Genomic DNA, 9,828 nt, shown 5'->3' on the forward strand with positions numbered 1-9,828 from the left:
TTATTCTGGTGTTTATGGCTGATTTATGGCAAGCTAATGTTTTTATTGCAAGTCCTTGACTCGTCTGTCAGGCCTCTTTTGTAATGAGCCTTTCTGGGGGGTTGTAACAACGACAAATGATGTATTTTGTTGTTAATTTGTAAGACTTGTTGGCTTCTCTTCTCACAACTCCAGATACCAAAATATCAATTTATCTGCGGATTTAAGAAGGCTCAAACACAGTTCGAGTGAAAAAAACAAAACAAAACCTGACGTCTACATCTTAGGCTCACTGCTGATCAAGACATACTATGACTACTCTGACAAGATGGCCCAAACCTCTTGTATTATTGTGGTCTGCATTTAGGTAGCAAATAAATAAGCTAAATGAAAGGTGCACTGTACGGTCTAAACTTTTCACGGGGAGCAAGCCATGGTGGCTGACATCGTCAGTGTAGAATGACAGTGATGTTTTCAAGAAACATTGATTGGGATATTTGGAGCAGTTCACTCTGATCACAGTTGTCAGAGGCGAGCAGTGGAGATAGGCTGCTCCTGATCTGCTTTGCACTGACAATGTCTCCTACGCTAAGTCCAAAATCAATCTTTAATTGACCGGTCCAACAACAATCCATACTGTCACTAAACCCAAGTGACCACCCAACTACATCATTACTTCATCAACGTGTGCTTTCCTACAGCTGTCACAGCACACAGCTGGACTGTGGTCAAATGGGAGTTTTTGGGATATTCCCGCCCGGAACCTTCATAAAGACAGTATCGTGTCATAGTAATAGAACCCATTTGTGTCATACATTTCTTCTCTTTACAAACACATCAATTAGATCAAATACAGTGTACACTGCAGGTGGCAGTATACAACATTATGTTCAAATACAAGCAACAAAAGAAAAATATAATACAGTGGAACCTTTTTATATAAGTTTATATAACATTTTTAAAAAATACTACTGCTATTGGTAACAGAAATTAAATATTTATATTATATGTGTGAATATAAATTCTAGTGAGTAACTCATATGATCTTATGTCCAAAGATACAAACTATTACTTTCAAACCAAAAGTAGTTATTCTTGTTTTAGCAATTCAGATGATGTCACAGAATGGATAATAACCTACAGTAAAAATCACTTTTCCCTAATTCCAAGTCAGCGCATTGTAAGTCAGGTGAGGACATAAAACAAATGTATCTGCAGACATGTAAAACACTATGTACAGAACATGGATTTCAAAGTAACAAAAACATGGCACGTTGGCCTTGTGCTCCTGAAAAAAAGACTGATGGAGTCCACCCTAACAGGCAGGGTAGCCAAGTGCTAGCAGCTAACTGGCAGCACGCTGTACAGTCCGCTCCACGTGACTGACTATTTACATCGCACACCCCCTCCCCAGAACCTTCCTCACGTTTCACACTGACAACTCAGAGTACAGTTCCCCAGCTAGCCTCATCCGTTGATACACCACTCCATTTTACCCATTCAGACAGTTATCAAGCACAGGGCAACCAGCCGGCACAGTCCACAGCGTGTTCCAACTCCACTAGCCAAAACATCTGCACACACACACGTCCTGTTAAAAGTTTACTCTCTACAACATCCGCTCTATTGCCAAAAAAAGCCCCTCTAGTCAGTCACTTCCTCACAAATCACTTTTATGATCTCACGGAAACATTACAGCCACAGAATGATTTCCCTCAGCTTAATTCAGCAGCTCCACCTGGCTTTATCTACATAACCAAACCACGCTCTGGGGATAGGGGAGGCGACCTCTGATCTATCGTGAGTGTATAAAACTAACACCACTCTGTATACCTGATCAGTCTTCCATTGAATTCCTGGCTGGACCCACACCTACTATTATTGCTATCCTATACAGACCACCAAAATCATCTAATATGTTCATCACTGTGCTATATCATCACTAAATCCACTACTGAGATGTTTTGAGGCGAGAAATCAACTGTGTACATTTCAAATATCAGCAGTTTTATGAAAATTGATGGCAGATCGAAAATATGATTAAACGTTTTCAGAGTTGAGGAGCTCCACATGTGCTGGCAGCGGAAGCTAACGAGACCCCTCAGAACCCTCTGGTCCCATAGTCACACAGACCACTGCAGCAACAACGGCAGAGGAAAACACAGCTGTTTTATACTGCTGTTCTGTCTTTACATTTTGAGTAATATTGAATCGTTTTAACTTAAATCAAGAGGCAGTGGTGTGTGTGGGTTTCAGTGTGTCACGGTGAAAATTACGTCGCAGCAGTTGTGTGGCATTGCTATGACAACCAGCTAAATTGAGGGTGTTCAATGGCGGGCCAAAAGCAAGTCGATTTCAATCGAGTTGAGCTGGTACCAGTGGTGGAAAAGGGGCTTTAGTCTTACCCTATAACATTACATCTGCTGAGCTTCCCATCTTAGACCATAAAGCTGTGCTGTTCAACACCAACCTACTGCTCATTAAGGCCGTATCATATCCTCCAGAATTCACCAATGAGTACTGCAGGGTTCAGTATTGGGACCACTTCTGTTTATCATTTACCTCCTCCCTCTTGGCAACATCTTCCAGCACTATGACATTTATTTTCATTGTTATGCTGACAATACACTGCTTTATGTGTCCACAAACCCCAGCTCCACAATCCCCTCCAGTACACTTACTGCCTGTCTACATGATATACAGACATGGATGACAACTAACTAACAATAGTAAGACTGAGCTACTCCTCATTGGTTCAAAATCTACTCTGTCAAAAACCAACATCAGCTAACTCCCCATTATTGTAGCCGTCATACCTGTCTCCATGCAGGTTAACAGCCTTGGTGTCATATTGGACAGCATCCAACGAAGGTTAAAGTGAAGGGCAACTGGACTTGGTTGAAGATACTGGAACAGTAACTATGACCTGGATGACTGAGAATCTTCATAGACATATTGGACAGTACCTCTCTTTCTCCAGCCATATCAATAATATACCCTGGACTGCCTTTTTCCATCTGCGTAACATCTTTAGACTATGCCCTGCTCTACCCAAACACTCAATGGAAGTTTTAGTAAATGCTTTGGTCACATCACACATTGATTACTGCAATGCAATTCTAGCATTCTAACTTATTCCCCGACTGCAACACATCTAAAACCCTGCACCAAGGATCATAACACGCTCCAAGTTCACAGAACATGTCACTCCTCTGTTGATTCGACAACACTGGCTCCCTGTATCACAAAGGATTAACTTTAAAATATTACTATTAACATTAAAAGTCCTCCACAGTCTAAATTGTTAATAAGTTTTGATAAAAATAAAACTAACCACTACTAGCTTTTTCTGGAGTTTTCAAATGCATTTCTAAGTCTTTCTCAGCAGATGGAGTTTGCTCATCCATGGAGGCACCGCCTCCTTTATTCTGTAGCTGAGTGAACACAGTCAGTCAGCAATCAGGCTCACCAAGCGCACACGTGGAACCTAGCAACAAGAGGATGAGACAGACAACACAACAATACCCCTCCGTAACACTCCCCCACATAAATATAAACATCTAATGTTTATAATCCAAAAACAGCCAATTCTCCCACTTACAATCTTCTACTAGTGCACACAGCCATAATACAATATGGTATTCCATGATGAGATATGCACGGGATAAAGCATCAGCCTTATCTGATTCCTTATCTGATGCCTTACCACATTATCTGCTCCTCTCTTGTGTTTAATCACGATGTTGTACCCCTGAACCAACATAGCCCAGCGCATCAATCGCTGGTTATGGTACATCTGGGAGAGAAACACAAGAGGGTTATGATCAGTATAGATTTCTAAAGGTAGGAGCTGGAAGCCCACGTGCACATGGAAATGCTAGGAGCATGGCCTGTGTCTCCTTCTCGATTGTTGAATAGTTCAATTGGTGGCGTTTGAACTTTGAAGAGAAGTAGCACATTGGATGGCTCACGTCACCTTCACCATCCTGCAGCAGTACAGCACCGGCCCCACTGGCACTGGCATCAACTTCCAACTTGAAGGGGGAGGAGAAGTTATGAGCAGCGAGAACAGGAGCATTACAGAGGAGAGACTTTGCAACTTTATAAGCATGTTCACACTGCTCGTTCCATGTGAAGGAAACAGAGGTGATACACAGCTGAGTAAGCGGAGTAACTACCACAGAAAAGTTTCTACAGAAACACAGATAATAGCTAGCCGCAAGAAAAGGCGAAGCTCACGTCGGGTAGTAGGAGATGGAAAGGACAACACAGTCTCAAGTTTTGCATTAACAGGATGCACCTGTCCATGACCGACTTGCTTTCCTAAGTAAGTAACGCTGGCCTTACCAAAGTCACACTTTGAGAGGTTAAGAGTCAAGCCTCAGCCTAGCTAGGTGGTCTGCCCACATGTCAGAATATACCACCTCATCATTCAGATATACATCAGGCGCATCAAGGTGGCAGGTGCATTCCTCATACCAAAGGCCATTACTGTGTACTGAAGAAAATAATCAGGGGTTACAAAGGCAGATATGACAGTGGTGAGTCAATGTTAGAGAGGAACTCTGAGTTTGGTAACCTACCACTCTGCTGACCCTCACTAAGCACTGGTTAATCTGCATCATCATCTGAAGCTTCAGCACAGACCACAACAATGGGACTCCTGCAAAGGACGGCAGTCTTTGGTCCCCTGCCTTACTGGTCCAGTACCCCTGGACTGATAGGGCTTCAACATGTTAATGTGACATAACTGGGTCTTTCTTTTCCGCTCAGGAGTGTGGATGACGTAGTCTGTATCGGACACCTTATGTTCTACCACATATGGCCCTGAAAAACGAGCAGAGAGAGCAGAGCCAGGCATGGGGAGCAGAACCAAAACTTGGTCCCCAGGCTGAAACTGTCATTTCACCGTCCTCCTATCAAACCACCTCTTCATTTTACTCCAGGCAGAGGAAAGACTGTGTCTGGCTAAGGAGGAGGCACGATGCAGCCTCTCCTTTGTTTCCGAGAAACAAAATCCAACACATTAGTCACAGTACCTGAATCAGACATAAACTGCTCTTTCAGCACGTTCATAGGGCCACGGATACCATGCCCAAACACAAGTTCAGCTGGGCTGAACCCCAAGGACCCTTGTTTAGCTTCACAACAGGTGAAAAGAACAAAAGGCACTCCCTCATCCTAATCCTTTTCAGTATCATAACAATACTTGCGTAACACTGATTTGAGTGTTTGATGCCATCACTCTAGCGCACCTTGTGACTCGGGGTGGTAAGCGCTGAACACCACATGGGACACCCCCAACACCTGCATAGTCTGTGTGAAGATTTTAGAGAGAAAGTTAGTTCTTTGATCGGTCTGCACAACTTTTGGCAGCCCAGAGGTGGTAAAGAACTTGGCTAACGCTTTAATGACAGCTGGTGATTACCTGCCTTTGTTTGCGACACAGTCAACAATGACACGTTCAAAAGGCTCCCCAACAGCTGAAATAGGACGCAGAGGGGCTGGAGACACTACCTGATTCGGCTTCCCCACCATCTGGCAGGTGTTGCAAAAACATACTACATCCAACTTCATCCCTGGCCAAAACAAGTGCTTCAAAATATGGTTGTAGGTTTTAGTAACACCCAGATGACCGGACCATACAGTTCATGTGCCAACTCTAAAACTTTCTGTCAGCAGCCGGTGGGAACAATAATCTGACACTAGCCCAGTCATGACCTGTGAGACCCACTTACGCATCAGTACCCTCAACTAGATATACTTCTCACCACTACTCTCAGCTGCAGCAGCGGTGAAACATTTCTCCAATGAGGAGTCACATTTCTGAGTACTGCTAAGTGCTTCGCGGGTAAGCAGAAAGAGCACGGTTTGGGCAGTGGCTGACTCCATCGCACTTTTGGGGTCACGATTCATCACCTTACCAGCAGGAGGCAACCCCCTGACAACACAGAAGCAAAGAGTGAGTCAGACAAATCAACATTTTCAGCCTGCTAACGTGCTTGCGCATGAGTCAAACAACTAGCTGAAAACACTTGAGGGTGCTGCTAGATCATCAGCCTCTGCTATGGGAAGTATGGGAATATCCACCACCTCAGTAGTAAGGTACACTTTGCCATCTGCAATATCATTACCCATTATAAAGTCCACTCCAATGACAGGAAAACATGACAGGACTGCCACAGGGGAAAAAAACAAATACAAAACGTGGTTTGGAGACCAGCGTCTGGTGACAGTCATTGTCAGCTCGCGTAGTGTGTGACCCCCTGTCACCGACCAGTCACGAAGTGTGAACGCCACAACGACTTCAGACTCTCTTCACAAAATGGCAAGTTGTGTAGTGTGAACAGCACGGCCATTGGCTGACGCTGAAAGTCGTGTAGTCTGCACAACACAGACGCCTAAAAAAATTAAGGCTTAGATTATTTAGGCTTAAAACTCCCATCAGGCTCTTCCAGAGCAGAGGACTGACCATTGGGGGCACTGTTTTAATTAACCCCACACCTTTTGGCTGCCTTGAAGCATTCCCTTGTTTTTGTTTCGATAACCATATGCCTAGGTCGGTGGCAATAGAAATACAGTTTTTCCGTTTTACCACTTGGCAAGAGTATGGGAGTGCGGGCAACAGGAATATCGCCATGTTTTGGGGGCGTGAAGAAGGTAGGTCCCTCTTGGTGAACACTGTTCTATGAGTTAGAGCAAACTCATCGGCCAATGAGGCAGCCTGCTGCAGAGTGGTAGCCTTTTGCTCATTCAAATAAACGACAGTGCGTTCCGGTATACAGTTTTTCAAATTCCTCCAGAAATGTAAGCTCCCGCACAGATGCAAAATCATTCATTTTACTGGCAGCACACCACTGGTCAAATAAGATCCCCTTCTCCCTCACCAGATCTGCAAACGTCTGGGCAGAGGTTTGTTTTATATTTCGAAATCGCTGCCTGTAATCTCCCTGCACCAGTTCATACACCTGCAGTATAGCTCCTTTAACCTTCTCATAGACTAAACTATCATCCACAAAGAAAGAAGAGCAAGCCTCCTGTGCCATAGCAGACAACTTGCACTGTAGTAGTATAGCCCACATATCAGGTGGCCAGTGCAAAGCGCTGTTCGAATGATCCAAAGTAAGACTCAACTTCAGCCTCATGGAATACGGAAACCAAAGAAATATGTTTATGCTCCAGCTGGCGTATCCTAACAGCTGGGTCAGCATCTATTCCTTAAGCTCCAACTCCCTCTGAAACTCCTGCTCCTCCTTCTCCCTCTACCTCTACAGCTAAGGTCAGGCCAACCTCACCTTTAACCGCGCATCAACTCCAGCACCAGGAGAGAGAGACTTCCCAAAGAATGGATCAAACTTTGGCATTGTAAAAACCTTCTCTCGTAGCTTCACTACACCAGGAGTAACAGAAAATGTAGAACCAGGCGGCTCGGCTGCACCCCGTACTGCAGCAACTGCATGATGCTATCATGTCAATATTGACCAAAGTATCTGAGGAATGTTTCCAACACCATTTTGAAAGTATGCCACGAAGAATTAAGGCAGTTTTGAAGGGTTACCTTTAAACCCTGTACTAGCACATAATAAAGTGGCCAGTAACTGTATATATAAAGTAGGCTGTGTGGGCTGATGATCAACATAGACAAAGACAAATTAACAGATCATTACTCTCCCTTTACGGTGACATTCAGTCTATGAAAACACAATGGTTTTCTATTCTCAATCATTTTTATAAGATTTTTTAAAAAGTGATTTAGTTTATTATTTTTATTTATTCATATCTATTTATATATCTTGCCCATAATTCCAATCAGTTTAACATTTTTCTCACCAGCTGTATTGAGCACAACAGTTGAGTGCACTGGTATCCATGTACAGAATATTTCTGGCTGCCACTTTCTTTGTGAAAGTCAAAGCTCGGCATGCATTTTACTGAGCATCCTTTTCACAGCAGGTGCAAGGGATACTCAGAGTTTTTAAGTTCAGAATGAGGTTTTGCAAGTGGATTCTTGTACTAAAGTAGAAATAACTTACCCCGTTTCTGCATGAAACTGAAAAGGTCATCAAGGAACTCTTTGCGCTTTTCATCATCATCCAGTTCATACAACTGAAAAAGAAAGAAAGAAAGAAATTAATAATGTATTAAACATTTTCACCAAAGGAAGTAAAGAACACGTTTGATCAGTGGTAGGTGGGCAGGCCTTTGAGTCTCCTGAACTCTTCTTCACGTCTGGGCATTTTAAGAGACATATGTCTTTGGCTGCTCATTCAATCCCTTCAATTCAATTAGTAGTCATGATAATGAACTGCAACAAAACAAATCAACAAATGAATCAAATCTCCTCAGAGAAATGAAAATAAGTGTCCATAGGTTTGTGAATGCGGATCAAACGCCGGGACGCGCACACACACTGCGGCACATGCTTTGTTGTGAGTATGTGCAAAAGTGTCCTTATAATCAATTTGTTTAACAGGGGAGAAAAAAAAGTACGCAGGTTATTGGAATCAATCGTACAACTCTCCCAATGGGAGACCCACACTCTACATACCGAGCTAAACGTACACTTGAGTATTCAAAGGTTTGAAATCATTTCTGATGCCAGACTTATTTGCCGACCCCTGCTTTAAGGGCTTTGAACATAAAACCACAGTGAGAACTCCCAGTACTGTCACAGTACACATTATAGCTTAACCTAATAATACTGTAGCCCTGCTTATATTGTTATTAGTGTGAAATCGTTATTTAAGTACGCTAAACCGTTTTAATTCAATTTAATACATGTTGATTTCTTTTACAAATGGTAACAAACATTTCTCTATTTCCCTTTTTTAAAACTCTTCACACACTTCTCTTTGCCGACATGCAGCTCACCTCAACAGTTCATCTCACATCTAAAATGCACTAATGGAACTAAAACACGTCACAGTACCAGAACACTGACAACATTTGGCAGCCAACAATAACACTTTGTCACTCTTTACTGTATGATCTAAAAATATACATACTTGATTCCATTACAATAAAATAGGCTCACTTCTTCATTGCATGGACAGTGCAACCTCCAAGTGTCACAGGCTGGGAGTAATTCCAAATGCACAAAATGAAACTAAAGTCATTCCAGTAATGCAATACAAAACTTACACATTTACAACATGTATTACAGATATAGTAATACAACAGTGCTGGCCAACCCTGTCTTCTGCATTTGGCTACAGGTTCTCATCCACATCACACCTCATGTCCTCTAATTCAGCTGGTAAAGCATCTTTTTAATGCCTTATCTATCCCTGCTGGTCATAAATTTTCCACCTCCATGAAGAAAAGATTTCCACTCTGGAGTGAGGTTTTATTAGATGGACATGTTGTAGAATGTAGCAATTTACAGTAATTTAGTGTTACATTGGTTTTGAACACCCGCGAAATTCGAGATTGGGTTCATGAGGTCGAGACGAGACAAGATTTTAACACTATTTTTAAGAAATCTTTAAGCTGAATTATATGAAAAGTTTGAGCATTAAACACTTGATTTCCTGCATTCTGATGAATGTTTCTGCACCAGTCTATGGTGATGTTTTATTTTATTTATATAAAGAGAAACACAAAATTCAGGTGGCAGGTGACGATTAAAAATCTATAATCATCACACCTTTACACAGTTTAGGTTTATGAAAAGATTGTGGTTTGGGTTAAAATAAGTATGTAACACAAGTCACATGACTTTAAATGAGTCAACGTTGACTTTTGGTTTCATACAGGACACAAACCCTGGTCTCCTTTGTTTGTAACACTAACCCTAAGACTGAAAATACAAACCTGTAACATCTCAGCAGGATATATCCTAGTGTCTGT

The 9,828-nt window shown here is 42.4% G+C and overlaps 1 protein-coding gene across 1 annotated transcript in view; it reads right to left on the reverse strand.

Moving 5' to 3' along the window:
- Nucleotides 1–9,828, reverse strand: part of arid3c (AT rich interactive domain 3C (BRIGHT-like)) — a 93,703-nt gene that overhangs the window by 21,003 nt on the left and 62,872 nt on the right. The gene's annotated exons all lie outside the window — the stretch shown is intronic.

Source organism: Micropterus dolomieu, linkage group LG21 (assembly GCF_021292245.1).
Source record: "Micropterus dolomieu isolate WLL.071019.BEF.003 ecotype Adirondacks linkage group LG21, ASM2129224v1, whole genome shotgun sequence".
NCBI lineage: Eukaryota > Metazoa > Chordata > Actinopteri > Centrarchiformes > Centrarchidae > Micropterus > Micropterus dolomieu.